Here is a 25,544-nt window from a genome sequence, read left to right on the forward strand (position 1 = left end):
AAGAATTTATTTTTGAGCAGGACAGAAAGAAATGTTTTTTAAAGCTGACTTCACAAGTATTTTCCTTAAAGCTTTTAAAGTCAAGTCACAAATGTCATGTTGACCTGTTTAACATGTTGCTTTTAAAATACTACAAAAAATATTTGAGCAAAAGTAACGCTCTCTCCAACACCATCCTAAGCAATCTAAAATAGGAACCCCATGCCAGGAAGCATTCACACTTGTCATTAAAGAAACACCAAAAGGACAACAGAAAAAGAAAATAACCTAATTTAAAGTTGGCAGCTAGAAAGGTATTCTCCCAAGGAAAAAAACTGTATTAAATTACCCAACAGTTACATGAGTTCATAAAACTTCATGATGTCCTTCCTATCTGCAGCCCCATCCACCCATACTTTAACTGTCTTTTAAGAATTGTTTAAAAAGGAAAAGCTCTGATGAACTTGTATTAAAGACAAGGCTCAAGGAGCAACAGAAGAGGGAAAGCACATAACAATAAAGGAATTTTGAAAGTATGTTAACAATTTTCAAAAACTTAAAACACATCTTCTGGTTAACCTTCACAATAAAAGACAACTCATAACTGGTAAGGAAGACACTGGTGTGCATCAATTCTCTCTTTGAAACATCCAGTATAACAAATATGGAGGTTGAGGGCAGACACCTCAACAAATACATGTGATTATGAAGCTTCAAAGTGGGGGGGCAGGACTACTACTCCACCTAAACACTGAAAATAAAGCTCATAAATTTAAGGATTGCTGAAACTCATCCACAGTAAGAGTGGTATATCTGCAGGTTTAAGGTATTTCTTTCCCTTCAGTTCAGTTCAGTTCAGTCCAGTCGCTCAGTCATGTCCGACTCTTTGCGACCCCATGAACTGCAGCACTCCAGGCCTCCCTGTCCATCACCAACTCCCAGAGTTCACTCAAACTCATGTCCATTGAGTCGGTGATGCCATCCAGCCATCTAATCCTCTGTCATCCCCTTCTCCTCCTGCCCCCAATCCCTCCCAGCATCAGAGTCTTTTCCAATGAGTCAACTCTTCACATGAGTTGGCCAAAGTATTGGAGTTTCAGCTTTAGCATCAGTCCTTCCAAAGAACACCCAGGACTGATCTCCTTTCGAATGGACTGGTTGGATCCCCTGGCAGTCCAAGGGACTCTCAAGAGTCTTCTCCAACACCACAGTTTAAAAGCATCAATTCTTTGGCGCTCAGCTTTCTTCACAGTCCAACTCTCACATCCATACATGACCACTGGAAAAACCATAGCCTTGACTAGAAGGAACTTTGTTGGCAAAGTAATGTCTCTGCTTTTCAATATGCTATCTAGGTTGGTCATAACTTTCCTTCCAAGGAATAAGCATCTTTTAATTTCATGGCTGCAATCACCATCTGCAGTGATTTTGGAGCCCAGAAAAATAAAATCAGCCACTGTTTCCCCCTCTATTTGCCATGAAGTGATGGGACCAGATGGCATGATCTTCGTTTTCTGGATGTTGAGCTTTAAGCTAACTTTTTCACTCTCCTCTTTCACTTTCATCAAGAGGCTTTTTAGTTCCTCTTCACTTTCTGCCATAAGGGTGGGGTCATCTGCATATCTGAGGTTATTGATATTTCTCCCAGCAATCTTGATTCCAGCTTGTGCTTCTTCCAGCCCAGCATTTCTCATGATGTACTCTGCATATACGTTAAATAAGCAGGGTGACAATATACAGCTTTGACGTACTCCTTTTCCTATTTGGAACCAGTCTGTTGTTTCATGTCCAGTTCTAACTGTTGCTTCCTGATCTGCATACAGGTCCCTTGGACACTGGTAAATTTATGCATGAACAAAAAGGAAAATCTATCTTTTGGCCAGTCTGTGAATTCATCTAAGTATCTATCTATTCAAGAATATATTTAGGACTTCCCTGGTGGTCCAGTCGTTAAGAATCTCCATGCCAGTGCAGGGGACATGGGTTTGATTCCTGATTCGGGAAGATTTCACATGCTGCAGAGTAACTAAGCCTGTATGCCCCAACTATTGAGCCTGCACTCTAGAGTCCGCAAGCTGCAACTACTTCAGAGCCTGTGTTCTACATCGAGAGAAGCCACTGCAATGAGAAGCCCGTGTTCTGCAACTAAAGAGTAGTAGCCCCTGCTTTCCCCAACTAGAGAAAGCCCACGCACAGCAATGAAGACCCAGCACAGCCAAGTAAATTTTTTTTTTTTATTAATATATTTAGGAATTCTCCTCCAGTGGTTAGGAGTCCATGTTTTCACTGCCAAGTGCCAGGTTCAATCCTTGGTCAGGGAACTAAGATCACACAAGCGACATGGTGCAGCAAAATAAAAAAAACATTTACAAATCACTTATGTATGCTCAAGAGTTATTTTAAGAGCTCTGAAAATAAGAAATTTCCAGTCCAATGGGGGTCAGGGGACTAACAATATTTTCCATGAGAGATGAGTATACAGAGACACAGCACTTAGTTCACCAGAGAGAAAGTAAGAAAGATCGAAAGAGATATTTGAGATAAATGTGGAATCTGAGGAACGAGTATGCTGCATAAATTATTCTTTTCAAGGTATGCATATTGACTTGTCTAGGATGGTCTTTTTTTTGTTATTTTTTAAAGTTTCATGTGTAATTAGAATATCTTAAAAACTGAAAGTACTTTATCTAGACAAACATGTGTAACAAAATTGGTCCTGAAAAAGGATATTCAAGAACATAAGTTTCTTAATTTAATCAATTTAGATAAATAAAATTAATAGCTTAAAAGACAAAAGTACTAACCTAGATCTCAGTTCACTCATCTATCCAAAGAAGAAACTAGCCTAGAAAATCTCTTAAGTACTCTCTGACTTCTAAAATTGACTAGACTGATTAAGTCAAACACTCAATGGAGTTTATCTAACAATGCTGTTGAATTTATGGAAGTTTAAAAACAAGCTAGGAAATCTTATAAGCAAAGTTCAGGCTGCCTGAAGGCATCTAAGCACAATATGGGATGAGTTGAGTAAGCTCTTAAAGCACGGTCCACAGACTCCAGGAGATCTTCCAGAAAGTATATGAGGTCAAAACTATTTTCATACATATACTGATCATTCTATTGTACACCTGAAACTAATATAATGTTAAACGTGAGCTACATCTCTCAATTAAAAAAAAAAATTCATAATGGGCTTCCCTTGTGCTCAGCCGGTAAATAATTTGCATGCAATACATGAGACCCAGGTTCAATCCCTGGCTCGGGAAGATCCCCTGGAGAAGTGAATGGCTACCTGCTCCAGTATTCTTGCCTAAAGAATTTCATGAACAGAAGAGCCTGGAGGGCTATAGTCCATGGGGTGGCAAAGAGTTGGACACAACTGAGCGACTAAGCACACACATTTTTTCATAATAACACTAAGATATAACAGCTTAGTATGCCTTTTCACTGTATTGACCTTTGCACTGGTGGACATATTTGTGAGGAGCAAAAGCAGAAGTGGGAAGAGCTGTCTACACTTGGGTGCGAATCAAGGCGGCAACACCAAATTGTATTAGTAGTCATATTCTTCACTGCCATGTACTCTCAATTTAAAAAAAAAATTAAAATGCCAGTTTCACATGATGGATGAAGCAATAAAACTATTAATTTTGTTAAATCAACTCTTGAGTAAATGTCTTTTTAATGTTCTGTGTGAAAAAATGGTAAGTATGAATAAGGCACTTGTGCTGCATACCAAAGTGTAATGGTGTCTTATGAAAGCATCTGCACAATCATTTGACATGCAAACTCAGCCAGCCCCTTTTTCCATTGAACATACTTCAAAGAAAAGAGGGAATTAAAAAAAAAAAGAGGGAATAACAAAGAGTGTGAATAGCAGAAGGAGATTCAGAGGAGATATAAATACTACAAGATATGCTTCCAGCCCTCCAGTAACTGATAGCATAGCCTAGAAGTCAGATGGCAGTTTCCAGCTACAGTCCCTTGAGGATCCCTAGCTTTCAAGCTAAGCCCACTCTCTTCCAGGATAGCTGATCATAGCACAGCACTAAAGCCTGGACATTTCTGTCTAATACAGGACACTCTAATGAAGAATATTTGATGGAGCCCTCACTGGGTCTGAGACTGTCAGATCAGAATCACACTAAGGCTCTTCCTGCCGATTCTGTTTCCTCCCTCTTTCCTTTCATATGAGTCCTCCCCCAGTCCCTTGTGAAAGTAGCTCAATCGTGTCCGACTCTTTGCAACCACATGGACTATACGGTCCGTGGAATTCTTCAGGCCATAATACTGGAGTGGGTAGCCATTCCCTCTTCCAGGGGATCTTCCCAACCCAGGGATCGAACCCAGGTCCCCTGCATTGCAGGCGGATTCTTTACCAACTGAGCCACCAGGGAACCCACTCTCCCTTTTACCTCTTGTATTCCTAACTCTGTCTTGACGTTCACTTCCAGAACTCCAGCTGGCACAGCTGGTACAAGAAACGGACTGAGAAAGCAGAAGGTAAGAAATGGGGTTTGGAAACTAGATCACTTACTGTCCTGCTGGAAATAAGGATCTCATCCAGTTGATGTGCGAGGCATGGACAGTCCCTGGAACAAGCTGGTGGCCCAAATGCTAAAACCTTCCTGGGAAAATGATAAAACTTTCTTGGGAAAATGTTTCCAAAGAGGAATATTCCATCTGGTGTAATAACTGTGATGACTGAAAAGTGTAAGGGGCACAGTACAAATAAGAAAAACTGAATTGGCTGGCTGTTATGTGGCACTGACTCGCTAGCAGGGGCAACTGACTATTGGAAATTAAGTGTGGCTCTCTGGTAGCTCACAAAGAAGTCCTTATCATTTATAGTGAAAGAACAGAAAGAGATAATTAAAGGCTGCAAGCCTTCAAAGATGACTGAATCCTCAGTCAGGGCAAGTTTGCTATGCTTAAGGTCAGGGTCCTGGTTTGGAAAACATGGAGGCCTGATAGACGGTGAAGGGATAAACAAGATGGTTGCCTCCAAACTTTGGCACTTCCTCCTCTACAGGAATACACTTCAGAGGTCTCTCTCCTGCAAGGCAACCAGAGCTCCCCTCAAAATCTGCCGCCAACCTCCATTCCTGGTTGCCATGATAATAATTAATGTGAATCCTGTTAAGGACATCTTGGGCTTGATAAGAGAGAGAAGAGACAACACCTCAAAGGTGCTCCAAGAATTAGCCAACATATACCAGGTGGATCAATGCGGATACCCACGGTGATGGATTTTGAGAGTGTTTAATCAAGGAAGTCAAACATGACTGAATAAGATAAAGGCTGGTTAGGAGGAGGGCCACTGTCGCAGAATATGGGGATTACCACTGCGACAAGGATTTAGCATGTGGTAACTCAAGGCAATGGCAACCCACTCCAGTACTCTTGCCTGGAAAATCCCATGGGCAGAGGGGGCTGGTAGGCTGCAATCCATGGGGTCGCTAAGAGTCAGACATGACTAAGCCACTTCACTTTCACTTTTCACTTTCATGCATTGGAGAAGGAAATGGCAACCCACTCCAGTGTTCTTGCCTGGAGAATCCCAGGGACGGGGGAGCCTGGTGGGCTGCCGTCTATGGGGTCGCCCAGAGTCGGACATGACTGAAGTGACTTAGCAGCAGCAGCAGCAGCAACTCACTGCCAGTGACTCCTAAAAGCCTGGAAAAAATAGCCCACACCAAATGAAGTTCAGATGCCTGAATTAACATGGCAGAGAATGGATGATGGGATTAAAAGGCTCCAGAAAGGGGGAAATGCTGGAGTGGATATATTATGTGAGGTCAGAAGAATCACCAGATAGTTATGTTCCATAAGACGGTCCATTAGACACACCACTCACCAAGGCCACTAGAATACACAGTGAGACAGGCATTAGCATAACTAAGAAGGGGCTCTACAGCAGAGGCTGTCATAGAAATTGGTTCATTGATGAAGGCAATGATGGGGCCTGGAAGCAACAGCAGCCAGGTGGTGGCACTAAAAACCAGAAGCCAGTGGACCACACTATCATGATAACTTGCAAGGTAGGAGATAGCCAATAAAGCCTGACCCAAAGGGAGCTGTGGAGATAGTTAAAGAACTTGGTGTCATAAAAGCAAAATAGGCAATCAACAACAGTTCTGCTTATTACTACATTCGCAATCAAAGCAAGCAAGAACAGATAAGAACAAAACTGAGAGTGCCTGCCTCAATAAATAGTTACTATTCCTTGCCTAATTCCTGGACCTGAGTCAGTTTTCTGATCCAGACCCACGGATTTAAAAAGATGGCTGGGTCCCCAGGAATAAGACCTTGAAGCAAATATTATACATATATTTCCCCAAAGGGATTTAGGACTATTTCTTCAGGTGAGCTTCAGCAATATGTGAACTGTGAATTTCCAGATGTTCAATTAGAAAAGGCAGAGGAACCAGAGATCAAATTGCCAACATCTGCTGGATCATCGAAAAAGCAAGAGAGTTCCAGAAAAACATCTATTTCTGCTTTATTGACTATGCCAAAGCCTTTGACTGTGTGGATCACAATAAACTGTGGAAAAGTCTGAAAAGAGATGGGAATACCAGACCACCTAACCTGCCTCTTGAGAAACCTATATGCAGGTCAGGAAGCAACAGTTAGAACTGGACATGGAACAACAGACTGGTTCCAAATAGGAAAAGGAGTACGTCAAGGCTGTATACTGTCACCCTGCTTATTTAATTTATATGCAGAGTACATCATGAGAAATGCTAGGCTGGAGGAAGCACAAGCTGGAATCACGATTGCCAGGAGAAATATCAATAACCTCAGACATGGAGATGATACCACCCTTATGGCAGAAAGGTAAGAAGGACTAAAGAGCCTCTTGATGAAAGTGAAAGCTCAACATCCAGAAAACTAAGATCATGGCATCTGGTCCCATCACTTCATGGGAAATAGATGGGGAAACAGTGGAAACAATGGATGATTTTATTTTTCTGGGCTCCAAAATCACTGCAGATGGTGATTGAAGCCATGAAATTAAAAGACGCTTACTCCTTGGAAGGAAAGTTATGACCAACCTAGACAGCATATTAAAAAGCAGAGACATTACTTTGTCAACAAAGGTCTGTCTAGTCAAGGCTATGGTTTTTCCAGTGGTCATGTATGGATGTGAGAGTTGGACTATAAAGAATGCTGAGCACCCAAGGATTGATGTTTTTGAACTGTGGTGTAAGACTCTTGAGAGTTGCTTGGACTGCAACGGAGATCCAACCAGTCCATCCTAAAGGAGATCAGTCCTGGGTGTTCACTGGAAGGACTGATGTTGAAGCTGAAACTCCAATATTTTGGCCACTTGATGCGAAGAGCTGACTCATTTAAAAAGACCCTGATGCTGGGAAAGATTGAGGGCAGGAGGAGAAGGGGACGACAGAGGATGAGATGGTTGGATGGCATCACCAACTCGATGGACATGGGTTTAGGTGGACTCCGGGAGTTGGTGATGGACAGGGAGGCCTGGCGTGCTGCGGTTCATGGAGTCGCAAAGAGTCAGACACAACTGAGCGACTGAACTGAACTGAACTGAATTGATACAGGTATAGTGGGGAAAGGAAAATACCTAGGCATTTGAAGAACTACAGGCCACAGAGTCTAAGTTAGTGTTGATATCTAGAAACCTGGAACATCATTATGGCTCTACTACAGGGGAAGGAATTTAGGAACTAAGTAATAAATAGAATCCTGGCCAAAGTCTATTTTACAGTGGGTCCACTGTCCACTGACCCACCCAGCAATTATTTTCCCAGGCCCTGAATATATAAATGGGATTGCCATACTTAGCAGTTTAAAGCCAAATGAGACTTAAAAATGTCTGCCCACTTCTTGGCCAAAAGAGTAAATCAAAAAAATATTGTGTTGGGGTGGAGGTAAGAGGAATGGCAGATATTAATGCCACCCTTAAGGGTCTCAAAGACACAGGGGTAGTGGTCCGTTCCATACGTTTAATTCACCAGTCTGTTCTGTGTAGAAACTAGCTGGATCCTAGAGAATTAGAGACTAACACACGTTCAGCCAAGCAGTAGCCATGGCCATGGCTATCATGTTGCTGTGCTCAGCTGTGTCCAGCTCTCTGCAACCCCATGGACTGTAGCGCCCCAGGTTCCTCTGTCCATGGGATTTTCCAGGCAAGAATACTGGAGTGGGTTGCCATCCTACTCCAGGGAATTTTCCCGACCCAGGGATCGAACCTGGGTCTCCTGCATCTCCTGCATTGCAGGTGGATTCTGTACCACTGAGCCACTGGGGAAGCCCATAGCCACCATGCTGGAGGTAATATGTTTGCTACAGCAGATATAAGCCTCAGGTACATGGCACATGGGCTTCCCTCATGGTTCTGTGGTAAAGAATCCACCTGCCAATGCAGGAGACGGAGGTTCCATCCCTGGGTTGGGAAAATCCCCTGGAGAAGGAAATGGCAACCCACTCCAGTATTCTTGCCTGGGAAAGCCCATGGACAGAGGAACCTGGCAGACAATAGTCCATGGGGTCACAAAAGAGTTGGATACGACTTAGTGACCGAACAACAACAACATGGCATGCAGCCACTGATCTGGCTAATGAGTAATGAGCTCTTTTCTATCCCAATTAGAAACAGTTCCTTTCATGTGGAGTGAACAACAGTATACACTCAGTTTTGCCTCAGGGCTTCATTAACTGTCATACCTTGTCATAATACAGTCTGAAGAGACCTGAACTCAGAACACTAACCTTTTAAATCAACGACATGATGTTGTTCATGCAAAATGAACAAGAGATGGCTAGCATGTCAAAGGATATATATCCAAAGGGATGTGAGAAAAACTACAACTATTCAGGGGTCTGCCATTTCAATGAAGTTTTGGGGATCCAGTGGTTAAGGTTATGCCAACACCCCGTTCCCCAAAGCAAAAGACCAACAGCTGCACCTTGTATCTCCACTACTTTAAAAAAAAAAAAAGGGAAGCACAAGGTCTGGTAGATTTCTTCAGATTCTAGATATAACACATTCTATACACTGCTCTGGCCCATGTACTGAGTAGTATGAAAGGCTGTCAGCTTTGAGTGGCATAAACAACTCTGCAGTAGATCCAGGTTGTACAGCAAGCAGTTCCTATGCCACTCGAGGTATAAATGGTGGGAAAAGTTGCAGTACAGCATTTATAGCAAGCCCCAGTAGGAGAGTTACAATACAGGCCCCTGGAGTTCTGCAGAAAAGTCATGCTATTAGTAAAACAGTTCCTGGTGTGCTACTGGGCTCTGGAAGAGATAGAACACTTGACTGTTGGGCACCGTATGTCCAGAACTGCCCATAAGCAGGGTTCAACAGGAAGCTCTCCAAGTCATAAAGTCAAGTGAGCTCAGCACCAATCCATTACGAGACAGAAATAGTATAACAAAAATCAAACCCAAGTAGAACCACAGGGCACAAGTAAGCTCTGTAAGTAGGCAGGGAAGACTTCCCTGACATCTACCACAGCTGTGCCAGCACCCTTACTCAGCTCATATCTATAACTGTTTGGGGATCCTATGAAACCAACTTGGGGCTTCCCTGGTGGCTCAGTGGTAAAGAATCTAACTGCAATGCAGGAGACCCCGGTTCAATCCATGGGTTAGGAAGATCCCCTGGAGGAGGGCATGGCAACCCACTCCAGTACTCTTACCTGGAGAATTCCATGGACAGAGAAACCTGGTGGGCTACAGTCCAGAGGGTCGCACAGAGTCAGACATGACTGAAGTGACTAAGCAGCAGCAGCATGAAATCAACTTAAGGAGGACATAACCAAAGTTTAGCTTATAAGAAATCAGGTCAGTATGTGAATGCACACTGGGGAAAAAAAAAAAAAAAGGCTTCAGGGACTTCCCTGGTGGTCCAGTGGCTAAGACTTCAAGGTCTGATTCCTGGTCAGGCAGTTAGATCCCACATGCCACAGCTAAAGATCACATGCCACAAATAAGACCCCGTGCAGCCAAATAAATAAATAAAAATTTAAAAACAAAAACCCAACAGCTTTATTACAGCTACACTTAGGGGTGACCTTGACAGTGGAAAGGGAAAGTCTCCCTAAGATGGAGCTTTGATACACTTTGTGCAGAAAGAAAAGTGGCCTGAGACGAGAATATAGAGACTTATGGGCAATGCAAATGGATTGAGTACCTAGTTAGGGGTCTTTAAGGAAAAAGACGGTACAATAGATGCAAAAAGATGTGAGTGGAGACAAATGAATTAACATACAGGAGTGAACATAAAGTGTGAAAATCTTTTCCAGGTGTTAATGTCCACCAGAAAGCATCCAATGCAGAAGAGGCAAGTAAGTAGACAAAATGACTCAGACAGCTGACATTAGCCACCCCAGAACTGGCATATGGAGACATGAACAGAGAAGCCACTCTAACAGAAGTGAAGATGGACACAAAGAAGGAGGCATGGACTCCCACTCACCAAGGCTTAATCAGGCTACTGCCAACTCTGAATATTCACCCTATGAGCAACAGAGACCAACACTGAGCCCCCAGTACAGCACTATACCTCAAGCTGACCAACTGGCTCTAGATGACAAGCTGACCACTTGTGTTACTTCCTCTTGAAAGGGCCAGTGACTGATCCTCACGAGTATTCAAAAGATACTTATTCCAGGTATGGGTTTGTGTTTCCTGCCAATAGAGCTCCAGCCACATGACTAAGAAAGGGCTTAGAGAGTACTTGACCCACAAACATGAAATCCCACATAAGGGAGCATCCAACCAAGGGAACCACTTCATCATGAAGTAAATATGGCAGTGGGCCCATATCCATGGGATCAAGTGGTCTTATCACATAACAGCACCACAAAAAGGCAGCCAGGCTTACAGATTATTGAAATGACCTACTAAGGACACAGCCAATGTACCAGCTCAGAGGCAAGAATGGGTACCACTTGATACTCCCCTGCCCAATTGTGACTGTGAATGGAAAAACACAACCACTTCACCCTTAGAAGAGTATGGTTTTCAGACCCCTCAAAAAGGTTTGGGTCGTATCACTAGATAAACCACCAAGACCTTCAGAAGTGATAGCTGATGGCAAGAATTCAGACTGGATAGTGGAGGAGACAATGAGAACCACTGTGACCCTAAGACTAGCTACAGAGATGAAGGCTGACGCCTGTCTCACTGTTGGAAGCCTACTTCTTCTAATTTTCCCATCAGGAAGAGAAGGCCATGGAAAAGGGAGGACTTGCTCTCAGAAAATGTTTAGAGACATAGATCCATACAGCATAAAAAAAGGACTATAGCATTCACTTGCCTCTCCCTTCAAAAAAGAACTTGCATTCACGTGCAAAGGGTACAATTAGCTAAGAGCCTCCAGCTGCAGCATATCAGAATTCATCTCAGCTTTCCAGTGGAGGCCAAACTCTTCTTGGGCAGTTCTTCCTTGTTTAGTCCGATTCTTTGCAACACCATGGACTGTATCCCGCTAGGCTTCCCAGTCCATGGGATGTCCCAGGCAAGAGCACTGGAGTAGGCTGCCATTTCCTTTTCCAGGGGATCTTCCCTACCCAGGGATCGAACTCACATTTCCTGCATTGGCAAGCAGATTCTTTACCACTAAGCCACCAGGGAAGGCTGGGCAGTTCCTAGCCAGTGACTAAACGTGGTGGGTGTTCCATTGAGTTGACTGAGATTCCCGCCCCCAGCCCAGATTTGCATCATAGACTGAGGCTCTCCTTGGTCAGTTCAGTTTCCTCTCCCTTTCCCTTCACAGGCATACATCTCAGTGATTCCCAGGGGACCACACCAACACACTATGTAATTAGCTCTTTATATGGACCATCCCATTTAGCCTACTAAAGTATTACTGTTATTCCCTCTTTATGGATGAGGAAACAGAGGTGATGACTTGTGCAAGATCACAAGGCAAAAGCAGTGAAACTAAAATATGAACCCAGACAGTATGAGCTTTGAGTCATTATACCAGGGAAGACAAGAAATTATCTTGTCATCTTCAGATATTAAAATGAGAGCAAATGTATATTCTGTATAATTTCAGAGGTAAAACAACAAAAGGATAGATAGTAAAGAAAAGCAGATCTTAATTATAAAAGAAATTTTCTAATAATCAGCAGTAACCAACAACAGAATGAAGTCCTTCAGAAATAATCAGGGCAAATCACCGGAGGGTTGAAATCGCCATGGATATTGTGAAGAGTGAGGCTTTATAAAACAGATAAAAGTTGATCTAGATCAGTAAAAGCTGTACGACTAAGTATCATGTGGAAAAAATGGTTCCACAGTCAATTAGTCTGGGTACTGCTACTGCTGCTAAGTCGCTTCAGTCGTGTCCAACTCTGTGCGACCCCACAGAAGGCAGCCCACCAGGCTCCCCCATCCCTGGGACTCTCTAGGCAAGAATACTGGAGTGGGTTGCCATTTCCTTCTCCAAAGCATGAAAGTGAAAAGTCAAACTGAAGTCGCTCAGTTGTGTCCGACTCTTAGCGACCCCATGGATTGCAGCCTACCAGGCTCCTCCATCCATGGGATTTTCCAGGCAAGAGTACTGGAGTAAGGTGCCATTGCCTGAGACCGCTAAATAAAGTGAAACAAATTCTTTACTTTTACTCTTCAGTTTTTAAAATACTAATGTGCAGTTACGAATCTCTGAGGGATCTAGTATGCTGGGAAAAAAAACAAAAACAAATTTATTTGACTAAAGAACACTTCCTTGCTCCTGGTCAAGGATTATTTTTCTGCTAAGTCAAGAGTCACTGATTGAAAGACTCCAGAAGCTAACAAGGAAAAGCATGATCATTTTCTAGCTGAGTAACAATTCTCCAGCCAGCCAAAACATCACCTGATTACCTACATATCAATATTAGCATATCTAATACTTTCAGGGTGGGTAGGCTATATAAAAGTTATCACTAAAATACATTTCATCCTTTTTGAAGGCAAAACACACCCTACTTGACTTTATAAACAAATTCTCTTAAGATCCATAATAATGGGTCCACATTTTAATGACTGAATTCCCACTTTATGAGCAATATGAAAGCTTTAATTATTTCAAGTGTGCTAGTGGTGACCTGGTTATTTTCACATAACAGTTTTACATGCATTTTCCACAAATATAAACACACAAGAAAGGGCAGAAGAGGGAATTCCCTGGCAGTCCTGTGGTTAAGACTCAGTGCTTTCACTGCCAAGGGTGCGGGTTTGATCCCTAGCTGGGGAACTAAGATCCCACAAGCTGCAGGGCACAGCCAAAAAAGAATAAACAACAACAACAACAAAAGGGCAAAAGAAGGGGAATAATAGGTAGAGAGGGAAGAGACCTTAGCCACAAACTATTCATCCAGCTAATTTCCAGAGTTTCTGTGTTTTTATTCAGAACATTCTATTTAATCATTCAGGGAATACATTTCTGTAAATCACAATCCCTTGACCTTGATTCTCCTATCTTCCTCAGCCACTACCAACAGACCACTGCCACCCGTTCTGTTACTTCATTAATGACATCTAGTCACCACTGCCTAGAGTTGTTCACATACCAACCATCTTTTCATTGAGCTCTTCTTTAGAAATATTGAACAGACTATTAAGTGTGGAAAGAGCCTTAACATCTAGCCCAGCACTCAATTTCAGATCAGAAAAATGAGGTCCAGAGGTCAGTTATTATACTTATCTACTAATCACAAAGCAGGCAGGCACTTTATCTACTTCAAAAATAAGTGTATGAAAGCTGAAATTCCCAAAATACACGCATATATACATTTTAAAAAACGAATACAAATAGCTACGTGCCAGTTCAGTTCAGTTCAGTTCAGTCCAGTTGCTCAGTCGTGTCTGACTCTTTGCGACCCCATGAATCGCAGCACGCCAGGCCTCCTTGTCCATCACCAACTCCCGGAGTTCACTAAGACTCACGTCCATCGAGTCTGTGATGCCATCCAGCCATCTCATCCTCTGTCGTCCCCTTCTCCTCTTGCCCCCAATCCCTCCCAGCATCAGAGTCTTTTCCAATGAGTCAACTCTTCACATGAGGTGGCCAAAGTACTGGAGTTTCAGCTTTAGCATCATTCCTTCCAAAGAAATCCCAGGGCTGATCTCCTTCAGAATGGACTGGTTGGATCTCCTTGCAGTCCAAGGGACTCTCAAGAGTCTTCTCCAACACCACAGTTCAAAAGCATCAATTCTTCAGCGCTCAGCCTTCTTCACAGTCCAACTCTCACATCCATACATGACCACAGGAAAAACCATAGCCTTGACTAGCCAGACCTTTGTTGGCAAAGTAATGCCAACTTCAAAGGCAAATATCCACCAGAATCAATCAACTAAAGTTGTGCTCTCCTAATTTGAATACTTCCTAAAGCAGTATGGAAAATCTTAGGATAAAACAAATGCAGAACACATGGGTAAGTTCACTTGATGAAAAAGACTGGACTTTGCAGTCAGTTACATGGATGTGGGCTTAGGAAAGTCAATAAAACTCTCTAAGCCTCAGTTTCTTCAGTTGTACAACATCCATGACACCATGGATATTACAGGATCATTTTAAGAATTCTAAAAAAAAAAAAAAGAATTGTAAATAACAGACATGAAACACCTATTAGAAAGATGGCACACTGTTGACAAAACTTTTGTACATTACACAAATAAGTAATAAAAGGCAAAAGAAATCAAGAAAAATTTTGTTAACCTGGGAGCACTGGATAATGGGGTAAGCAGAAATAAGAGTGAGGAATGATCAGGCTGGAAGCAGACCATGAAGGGCTGTGCCAGAATAAAGAATTTCAATCTTTCTTTTTAACCTCTGAGCAAAAATTTCTGAGTGACCTCACAATAATTTCAAAAATAATTTACTTTAGCTACTAATTTAAAAACAAACAAACAAAAAAACTATGGACAGCTATTACATCACCAGAATCACAAGAAGGTCTAAATGATGAAATTCTGAAGTTTAAAAATTTTTTCTCAAAGTGGCAGTGTTTTTAGAGATTGTTTCTCTCAATTTAAAATGAGAAATGGAGACTAACATTTACATAAACCTTGAGAGAATATTTTCACAAAATTTTGATACTGCTTGCTCTTTATTTTAATAAAGGGAATTCTGAGATAGGCTCTGCTGAGGTTTAAAATTATAATGAAAACATTTATCATTTATCTTTCTTCATTTAAATAAAATGAATCCCAGCAGATAAGCTCCCAAACCTTGCCATGAGAGGTTAAAGAACTATATTACAAACAGAAATGTTTACCTTTCCATTAATCCCAGTAAAAGACTCCAGAACTGTTTTTTTTTAAATAACTATATAGAAATTATGGCATCCAAAGCAACTATAAGACTGTGAAAAAACCAATTATACAATCTTGTATAACTTTCAGCTCACTCAGTTCAAAGTTAGCGTTAAAAGATCTAACAGTGATCATAATCAAACGGGAAAATACTGAAGGTGATCCCCTGTATGTAGAATGAAGCCCCAAAACACATTCTGTTTACTCAAACAATGGTTCCCTGGAGAATTTCCTAACTAGTTTGAAAAAACTTAAGAAACATAAGCAAGTCATTACTGCTGACTTTGAACTGTGTCAAACAAAACCTCACAGAAAAGGTTTTAATAACCTGAATGGGAACAAACAATAGGAGACCATCCTACACACAAGTATAAAGAACTTTGCTGTAAATAATTTGTATTTTTGATTAATCTGTATTTATACAGAATTACACCTCATGGGGAGGTAATGACAATCCTTAAAACCTGTCAGAACTGAGTGCTTAGAAACGTTAATAGGTAAATTTGCAACTGTATTCTTAACTTTTAAGAAATATTTTAGCAGTTAACAGAAAACTAAACCTAAGGTTTACAACTGCATTTTATTGACAAAAATTCTTAGAATTCAATCTTTTAGTTGAAGTCCCCATACCACTATCTTCATCACCACCCAATGTGGTTAACCAGCTCACTGTTGACTAAACATGAAACTAAAAAGTTCACGGCATTCATCCTCAAGCCAAAAACCCCTTCTCATCGAAGAATCTGGCAATTTATCTGCAAGTAAAAGTTTCAACAACTTACCTAATGACTGAAAATAAAAGTTACAAATCTCAAATAAAAGCCTTATCTTATCACTTCACACCCACTAGGATGGCTATAGGGTAATTTAGAAGACAGATAACGTGTTTTGAGGATGTGAAGAACCTGTGGTAATGTAAAATGGTGCAGTTCCTCAAAAAGGTTTAAACAGTTACCATTTGACCCTGGCAATTTCACTCCCAAGTATATGCCCAAGAGAAATGAAACCACATGAAATATCCAAAGCAACATAATTCATGATAGTGAAAAAGCTGAAACAACCCAAATCGAATGGATAAATTAAACTGGTATTATCCATAAACCCCTGCATGGATCATAGCCTTATTGTGGTGAAGCGGCTTGTGTAATTCAATGAAGCTATGAGCCATGCCTTGCAGAGCCACTCAAGACAGATGGGTTACAGAGAAGAGTTCTGACAAAACATGGTCCACTGGAGAAGGAAATGGCAAACCACTCCAGTACTCTTGCCCCAAGAACCCCATAAACAATATAAAAAGGCAAAAAGATATGACACCAGAAGAGGAGCTCCCCCAGGTTAGAAGGTGTCCAATATGCTACTTGGGAAGAGCAGAGAGCAACTACTATGAACTCCAGAAAGAAAGAAGAGGCTGGGCCAAAGAAGAAACGACGCACAGTTGTGGATGTGTCTGGTGGTGAAAGTAAAGTTCAATGCTGTAAGTAACAATACTGCATAGGAACCTGGAATGTTAGGTCCATGAATCAAGGTAAATTGGACGTGACCAAGCAGGAGATGGCAAAAGTAAACACTGACATCTTAGGAATCAGTGAACTAAAATGAACGGGAGTGGGAAAATTTAATTCAGACGACCATTATGTCTACTACTGTGGCAAGAATTTCTTAGAAGAAATGGAGTAGATTTGATAGTCAACAAAAGAGTCAGAAATGGCAGTACTTGGGTGCAATCTCAAAACAACAGAATGATCTCAGTTTGTTTCCAAGACAGATCATTCAACATCCCAGTAACCCAAGTCCATGTCCTAAACACTGATACTGAAGAAGCTGAAGTTGACAACTTCTACAAAGACCTACAAGACCTTCTAGAAATAACACCAAAAAAAAAAAAAAAGGTGTCCTTTTCATCATAGGGGATTGGAATGCAAAAGCAGGAAGTCAAGAGATACCAAGGCAAATTTGGCCTTGGAGTACAAAATGAAGCAGGGCAAAGGCTAACAGAGTTTTGCCAAGAAAACACATTGGTCATAGGGAATGCAAGAGACAACTCTACACATGGACATCATCAGATAGTCAATACTGAAATCAGATTGATTATATCCTCTGCAGCTGAAGATGGTGAAGCTCTACACAGTCAGCAAAAACAACCTAGAGCTGACTGTGGCTCAGATCATGAGTCCTTATTGCAAAATTCAGGTTTAAATTGAATAAAGTAGGGAAAACCACAAGGTCACTCGGGTATACCTAAATCAAATCCCTTATGAACATACAGTGGGTGGCTAATAGATCCAAGGGATTAGATCTGGCAGACGGAGTACCTTAAGAACTATGGACAGAAGTTCATAACACTGTACAAGAGGCAATGACCACGAAAATCCCAAAGGAAAAAAAAATGCAAGAAGGCAAAGTGATTGCCTGAAGAGGCTTTACAAATATGCTAAGGAAAGAAGAGAAGTGAAAAGAAAGGGAGAAAGGGAAAGATATACCCAATTGAATGCAGAGTTCCAGAAGATAGGAAGGAGAGATAAGAAGGTCTTAACTGAACAATGCAAAGAAACAGAGGAAAATAATAGAATGGGAAAGACTAGAGATCTCTTCAAGAAAATCTGAAATATCATGGGAATAGTTCATGCAAGGAAGGACACAATAAAGGACAGAAGTGGCAAGGACCTAATAGAAGCAGAAGATATTAAGATGTGGCAAGAATATATAGAAGAACTATACAAAAAAGTCTTAATGACCAGTATAACCACGATGGGTGTGGTCATTCACCTAGAGCCAGACATCCTGGAATGTGAAGTCAAGTAGGCCTTAGGAAAAACTACTACAAACAAAGCTAGGGGAGGTGATGGAATTCCAGCTATTTCAAATCCTAAAAGATGATGCTGTTAAAATGCCGCACTCACTATGGCAGTAAATTTGGAAAACTCAGCAGTGGCCACAGGACTGGAAAAGGTCAGTTTCATTCCAATCCCAAAGAAGGGTAATGCCAAAGAATGTTCAAACTACTGAATAATTGTGTTCATTTCACATGCCAGTAAAATTACGCTCAAAATCCTTCAAGCTAGGCTTCATCAGTACGTCAACTGAGAACTTTCAGATATACAAGCTGGGTTTAAAAAAGGCAGAGAAACCAGAGATCAAATTGCTAACCAGAGATCAAATTCCTTGCTAAAGAAAGCAAGGAAGTTCCAGAAAGACATCTAGTTCTGCTTCATTGACTATGACTTTAGCATGGTGTGGATCACAACAAACTGTGGAATATTCTTGGAGTGATGCAAATACCAGACCACTTGACCTGTCTCCTGAGAAACCCGTCTTCATGTCAAGAAGCAACAATTAGAACCTTCAGTTCAGTTCAGTCACTTAGTAATGTCCGATTCTTTGCAACCCCATGGACTGCAGCACGGCAGGCTTCCCTGTCCATCACCAATTACCGGAGCTTGCTCAAACTTATGTCCATCAAGTCGGTGATGCTATCCAACCATCTCATCCTCTGTTGTCTCCTTCTCCTCCTGCCTTCAATCTTTCCCAACATCAGGGTCTTTTCCAATGAGTCAGTTCTTTGTATCAGGAGGCCAAAGAATTGGAGCTTCTGCTTCAGCATCAATCCTTCCAATGAATATTCAGGACTGATTTCCTTTAGGATTGACTGGCTGGATCTCCTTGCAGTCCAAGGGACTCTCAAGAGTCTTCTCCAACACCACAGTTCAAAAGCATCAATTCTTCAGCATTCAGCTTTCTTTATGGTCCAACTCTCACATCCATATATGACTATTGGAAAAACCATAGCTTTGACTAGATGGACCTTTGTCAGTGAAGTAACGTCTCTGCTTTTTAATATGCTGTCCAGGTTTGTCGAGGCTTTTCTTCCAATGGAAACAGTGATAGAATTAGAACCTTACATGGAACAACAGACAGTTTCAAAACTGGGAAAAGAGTACATCAAGGCTGTATACTGTCATCCTGTTTATTTAACTCATATGCAGAGTACCTCATGTGAAATGCTGAACTGGATGAATCACAAGCTGGAATCAAAAATGCCAGGAGAAATATCAACAACTTCAGATATGCAGATGATACCACTCTAATGGCAAATAGAAGAGGGGAAAATGCAAACAGTGACAGATTTTATTTTCTTGGGCTTCAAAATCACTGCAGACAGTGACTGCAGCCACGAAATTAAAAGACACTTGCTCCTTGGAAGAAAAGCTATCACAAACCTAGATGTCATATTAAAAAGCAGAGACATCACTTTGCTGACAAAGGTCCAGATAGTCAAAACTATGGTATTCCAGTAGTCATGTATGGATGTGAGAGTTGGACCATAAAGAAGACTGAGCGCCAAAGAACTGATGCTTTCTAACTGCAGTGCTGGAGAAGACTCCTGCAAGTCCCTTGGACAGCAAGGAGATCAAACCAGTCAATCCTAAAGGAAATCAACCCTGAACATTCATTGGAAGGACTGACGCTAAAGCTGAAGCTCCAATACTCTGGCCACCTGATGCCAAGAGCTGACTCACTGGAAAAGACCCTGATGCTGGGAAAAATTGAGGGCAAGAGGAAAGGGGGATGACAGAGCATGAGATGGCTGGATTGCATCACTGACTCAACGGACAGGAGTTTGAACAAACCCCAGGAAACAGTGATGGACAGGGAAGCCTGGCATGCTGAAGTTCATGGGACAGCAGAGTCGGAAACAACTCAGCAACAACAATGTGGCTCAGAATCCACCTGCCCAAGCAGGAGACACGGGTTCAGTCCTTGGGTCAGGAAGATCCTCTGAAGAGGGAAATGGCAACCCACTCTATTATTCTTGCCTGGGATATCCCATGGACAGAAGAGCTTGGCAGGCTACAGTCCATGGGGTCACAAACTTAGTGACAAACTTGGACACGACTTAGTGACTGAGCACACACACACATGCACACACACATTTAAATTATTTTATTAAATAAGACTGAGAGTATTATAAAGTGTAAGACATTCCACTAACTATACAATTAAAATACTAATTCTGATACTTTAGCTTCTCCCTAATTTAGCAATATCTAATAGTTACATATTGATTATACTGATTTTATTTTCTTATAGTTAACTCTATAAATAATCACCTTCCAAGCTCTTTCAAATAGAAGTAAACAAGAAGTATATTTCCCACTTCCAGGGTAACACTGATTTACCAGGACTCATGGGGTTGAATTACAGATCTGACTTACACATTACATCATTTAATCCTTGCTATAATCCTATAAGGTGGGCATTATCAGCTTCATTTTATAGGAGAATAAATTGAGGCTTATAAGGGGTAAGAAACTTGTCCAGGGTTAATGGGTTATAAGAAAAGACTGGACCCCATATCTGACATGTTATAAAAATCTAGTTCTAATCTACAGCAGTATGTAAGGAAAAGTCTACGTTTTGAAGATTCGTCAATAAACTGATACTGCTTTTTGAAAACTAAGTATAAGAACTATTTCTATTCAATAACTGCAACTATGTACCTCTCACTGATTATTATATACCAAGAATACTGTTCTATATAATGCAAGTAAAGCCAAAGATCATGCAAAACTCTGAAAATGAATAACTGAAAATCAACAAAATTCTGAAAATGTAACGTGTATATTTTCACAGGTAATGGCCAATTTTTAGCTAAACACAGGGAATAGTTAATTTGTTAGCTAAAAATGAAATGGAAAATATGTGTAATAGTTAAGATCAAAATAGTTTTCCATCAAAAAAAATTTGTTTTTAAAGTCGAAAAGTAAACTCATTCTCTAAAAAATTAAAGCTACCAAGTTTTAAGTCACACAGAAATTCCAATGCCTGGTTTTGTTCTTGTTTTCCCCAAAATAAGGAATGGAATTAAATATTTATTAAACACCTTCTAAGTGACAGACACTGAACTAACTGCTTTTGATTACTTTTATCTCATGGAATGCCTGAGTACTAAGGGGTACTATTACCCCAACAGCACCTAAGAAAAAACTCAGGATCTAAATGTCACATTGCTCTAGGGTGTAGGTAACACTGCAGAAAGGATTCATACTCACATCTGACTCCATGCTCTGCACCACATCATGCAATTAACAACCAGAAAACACACCATTTAGGAACATGAGAATTTAAGTTGAAATTCAAGCAGTTATCTTTTAAATAATCTTGCCTGGAGAATCCCAGGGACGGGGGCGCCTGGTGGGCTGCCATCTATGGGGTCGCACAGAGTCGGACACGACTGAAGCGACTTAGCAGCAGCAGCAGTGCCTGTGCTACTAGTCTGTGGCAAGTACAAGAAAAGTGCCAAATAAAAGTTTATTGAATGGAATGTAACAGAGGAAGAAATGGGATCAACTCCACTCACATCTTCTTTTTTTTTTTTGAAGAAGGAAATGGCAACCCACTTGAATATTGTTGCCTGGAGAACTCCATGGACAAAGGAGCCTGGCAGCCTACAGTCCATGGGGTTGCAAAGAGTCAGACACGACTGAGCGACTATCACTCACTCACTCATAAACACACCAAAGAATCATGTAATATATATTCCCTGCCTCTTGAGCCTCCCACACACACATACCATCTTTCTAAAGGAGCTAATGTAAAATTATTCCTCACAAGTAACATATACGATTTTTTCCTTAAAAAATAAAACACTGAATCAGGAAACAGAAGAAGGAATGAACATATATAAAAATTATTACTATCTGTAAAGAGCAAGCTACTGGATTAAACATAGAAGCTTTAAAGAGAGATCCAGCATGTTCCCCTCGATTACACTTGTCTGGTTCTGCCTTATAACATTTAATTAAACACGTCCTGCTTCCACAATTACCTAGTTGCTCGCAGAGACCTTGGTCATTTCCTGGTTCTTAGAACACCAAAGACAGGACCTCACACTTAATATTGGTAACTAAAATTTTATAAAGATCTTTACAGATTACAAAACTTTTCCAAATGTATTTACCCTAAAAGCCTTGCATAAATATAATAACTATCTGTATTTTACAGACAATGACACTGAAATCCAAGATTAAGAGCCAAGGTAAGTAGGCAGGTATCCTACTGTAATACCACAGCTACCAGAAAAGGCTCTCAAAAATGTGTTTGATTGAATCAGCTGTCCCTCAAAATATTATTTTTCTAAGAGTATAACACCACATCATGTATGAGATAATAAATGATCTGTTGCTATGAGAAATGACTGTACTGCCACTTAAGACTTATAGATTTGCTAGAAAACAGATACCTTCATTTAGCTTGACAAGGTTAATTAATTTTACCAGTGATACTTAAACTTTAGAAGGACTAAGAACTGACTAGCTTGATAAAAATGAAGCTCTTGGATCATCACCAACTCTAAAAATTCTGATTCAAGGGGCCAGCAATCTGCATATTTTAATAAGCACTCTTAGCTGATTCTAATGTTGGCAGTCTTTAGAGAAACATTAAGAACTGAATTAGATTTGTTTAAACTTAATCTACCTCCCCAAAATGTTTTAATGAAGGCCATTTTTTTACAGTTATATTTAAGCAAAAATCTTCCAAAAACAGTACTAGACTATGGCATCTAACAGGATAGGGCCCCCAAAAGCATTTCACACACAAAACGTCCTACCACCTGGAGCTTCACACACTGCACAGGAGGTAAATTAGTGGTCTTTTAGGTAGTTACCTATGTTAAATTCTGTTTTAATTGAGGAAATCGACTATGACTGCAATGTAATTTAGTAAAACATTTTTATAGGTCTAATACAAATAACTGGTTGTTCAACAGTAAAATGGAACAGTTAACTCTGAACCTAACACAGAAATTATCACTTAAAAATCACCAGTAATACAAGCCCATTTTTAAACTTTAAATGGCCATCAAAATGTTCTGTCAGATTATGGCTGAATTTTCCCCCATTATTAAATATTTACTGAGGGTTGGCACGCACCTCTGTGTACTTTCTGAATTTTCTACAATAAGCATATTTTTTTCAGGATTATAAGTTTTATAAGCAATTAATTCTACAACCTTCACATGCATAATAGAAAACAAGAATAATCCGAACCACGTTTATCATTAACTATAAATACTCAAATATCTGACTACGGTATCAAATCATGATCACTAACTTTTCTTTTTACATTAATACTAGGACAAATCATTTACCTACTAAAATTTAGAATATGTCCTATTTCTATCAGGTATGTTATTAAGATAGTTAGCATGACTTTAAAATCCTCTTGTCATTCATCCTATGGATCTATTTAGGGAGACAATTTTGTAACGAGGACTGAGGCATTAAAATATTTACACTCTCTTATGGCAGGGGTGGGGATGGGGGACCAGACCTTTGTTTAAAAAAAAATACACACGATGTTTTTCTAATTGTGAGTATTTATCTAGGAAACTTAACATCTCAAAGCTGGAATAGGGCTTTCTCCAAGGCAGACCACGCTTAGGAGCAAAATGTAACAGAAGGCAGAGCTGAGCTCCCATGAAATTTCACCTCAAATAAGACGCAAGCGGTTGTTTTCAGCCCAGTCAGGTGGGGGAATGACACTCCAGGAGTTCCAAGGGCTTTCGGGGCCCCGCACTTTCGGCGCCGGTTCTCTCACCCTGCCCTCCCGCCCCTCCCCCCGGGACTCTGCGGGACTCAGCACCGGGCGCGGAAAAGCCTAGGCTGTTCGCAAACAGGCGTCCTCTGCCTCCCTCCGGGATGTACGTGCCGGGCCCTGAAGAGGCTGCGCTTTCCCAGGCCCGCGGCCAATCCAAAGGTGGCCAGCGACCCTGCCAGCCCCCGGCTTCACACACCCGGCCGCCCCGCTGCCCAGGCCGGAGCGAGGGCTTCCCGGCGTCGCGGGGCCTAGTCGCCCCCCACGCGCTTCCAGCTTCTCGGGGGACGCGAGGAGGAAGGTCTGAGCCACCCCCCACCCCTCGCCCCAGCCGCGGGGTTGGGAGGCGGCCGCCGCGGCAGGACGCCCCGTCCGCCCGGCCCGAGGACTTGCCGCCAGGGCCCTCCTGGGCGGCCGAAGGCCAGCGAGCCCGGGACCGCGCCGCGCCACACTCACCTCGAGCAGCGGCCGCTGCCGCCTCAGCATGGCCGGGGGGGTCGTCCCTGAGCCGACAGCCTCCTCCGGAGGGCACCGGCCGGGCCCCAGGCGCCGCCGCGAAGCCTCCCACTCCTGCAGGGGCTGAGGTCGCCGCTGTTGCTGAGGCCCGGCGCCCGCCAGACCGCATCGGGCTCCCGGGCCGCCGCAGCCACGCGGATCCCGCAGGAGCGCCGCTGAGCCGGGCCGGGGGCGCAAGGCTGCGGCGGGACGACCGAGGTGCTGCAGGCGGGGATCCTCCGCGAAGCCTCCAGCGTCGCCGTGGCCGCTCCTGCCGCCGGCGCCGCTGGGCCACAGCGCCCCCTGGACCCCACGCCCGGCTACGGCGCCGGGACTGCGGCGGCCGCCAGGGCACGAGCGGTAGGGAACGCGAGGGAGCGCGGCCTGGGGTTGGCGGGGGCTGAGTGCTCCCTGCGCCGCCCTCAGGTCCCCTGCCCGCCCCCGACGACGCCTCCCGGGAGCCGGAAGCCCCTCGGTCCCCACCGAGCTTGATGGGTCCCCTCCCCACTTCCCAATCTTCAGGCCCTGAGCATCTTTGCACCTTTTCCTTCTCTCCAGAAGGTACGTGAACAGTCCTGGCACTCGGACCTTCACCTGAGAGCGGGAATGTGAGGCGGTCTTCTTGTTTTCATCTCTCGTGATTCAAGGGGCATCCCTCCTAATCCCTTCAGTGTGTCTGGATATAAGAAGTGACCCAGAATCAACCTCCCTCCCACCACCCCACCCCCCACCCCACCCCCCACCGAGTCCTCTCCCAAAACAGACGAAGGAATTGTCTTTGACCTTAACTTATTTGGGGTCTAGTGGCAGATCATATGAGGAATTTCCTTCAGATTCCAAACCCGTAACCCCTAACGTCCCCCAAAATAGAAAATAGTAATAATATCCCGGGCAAGAGAAGAGTTAACCAATGAGTTGTCCGGAAATTCATAAGTAACTTAAAGGTAAGAGAAGAACTATCCATTTATTCTAACTAACCTACTCCCCTGCCTCCATCTCTACTCTTCCTCCCGCAAGTCCTGCCAAATCCCAGGTGAGGTTTTGCAGGAAGGAAATTGTTACATAGCCGGGACTGTGGAGGGGCTGTGGAATTGTTCTGTTTACAGACACCCCACATTCGAGCCCACTCAAACTCTAGAGTGCAAACATCAGAACCAAAAACAAAACCAACGAAAAGACTGTCAGAGGGA

At 42.4% G+C, this 25,544-nt stretch overlaps 1 protein-coding gene across 5 annotated transcripts in view; it reads right to left on the minus strand.

The window, feature by feature from the left end:
- ZFYVE9 (zinc finger FYVE-type containing 9) overlaps positions 1-24,638 on the minus strand; it is a 182,138-nt gene extending 157,500 nt beyond the window's left edge. For 3 of the 5 annotated variants that reach the window (XM_070786540.1, XM_070786539.1, XM_070786538.1), the window contains exon 1: positions 24,316-24,638. The gene's annotated coding sequence lies outside the window, so the exon portion shown is untranslated. The remainder of the gene's footprint in view (positions 1-24,315) is intronic. The other 2 variants (XM_019957481.2, XM_070786537.1) reach the window with 1 other exon arrangement.
- Between the last annotated feature and the right edge of the window lie 906 nt (positions 24,639-25,544).

Source organism: Bos indicus, chromosome 3, assembly GCF_029378745.1.
Source record: "Bos indicus isolate NIAB-ARS_2022 breed Sahiwal x Tharparkar chromosome 3, NIAB-ARS_B.indTharparkar_mat_pri_1.0, whole genome shotgun sequence".
In the NCBI taxonomy this organism is placed as follows: Eukaryota; Metazoa; Chordata; class Mammalia; order Artiodactyla; family Bovidae; genus Bos; species Bos indicus.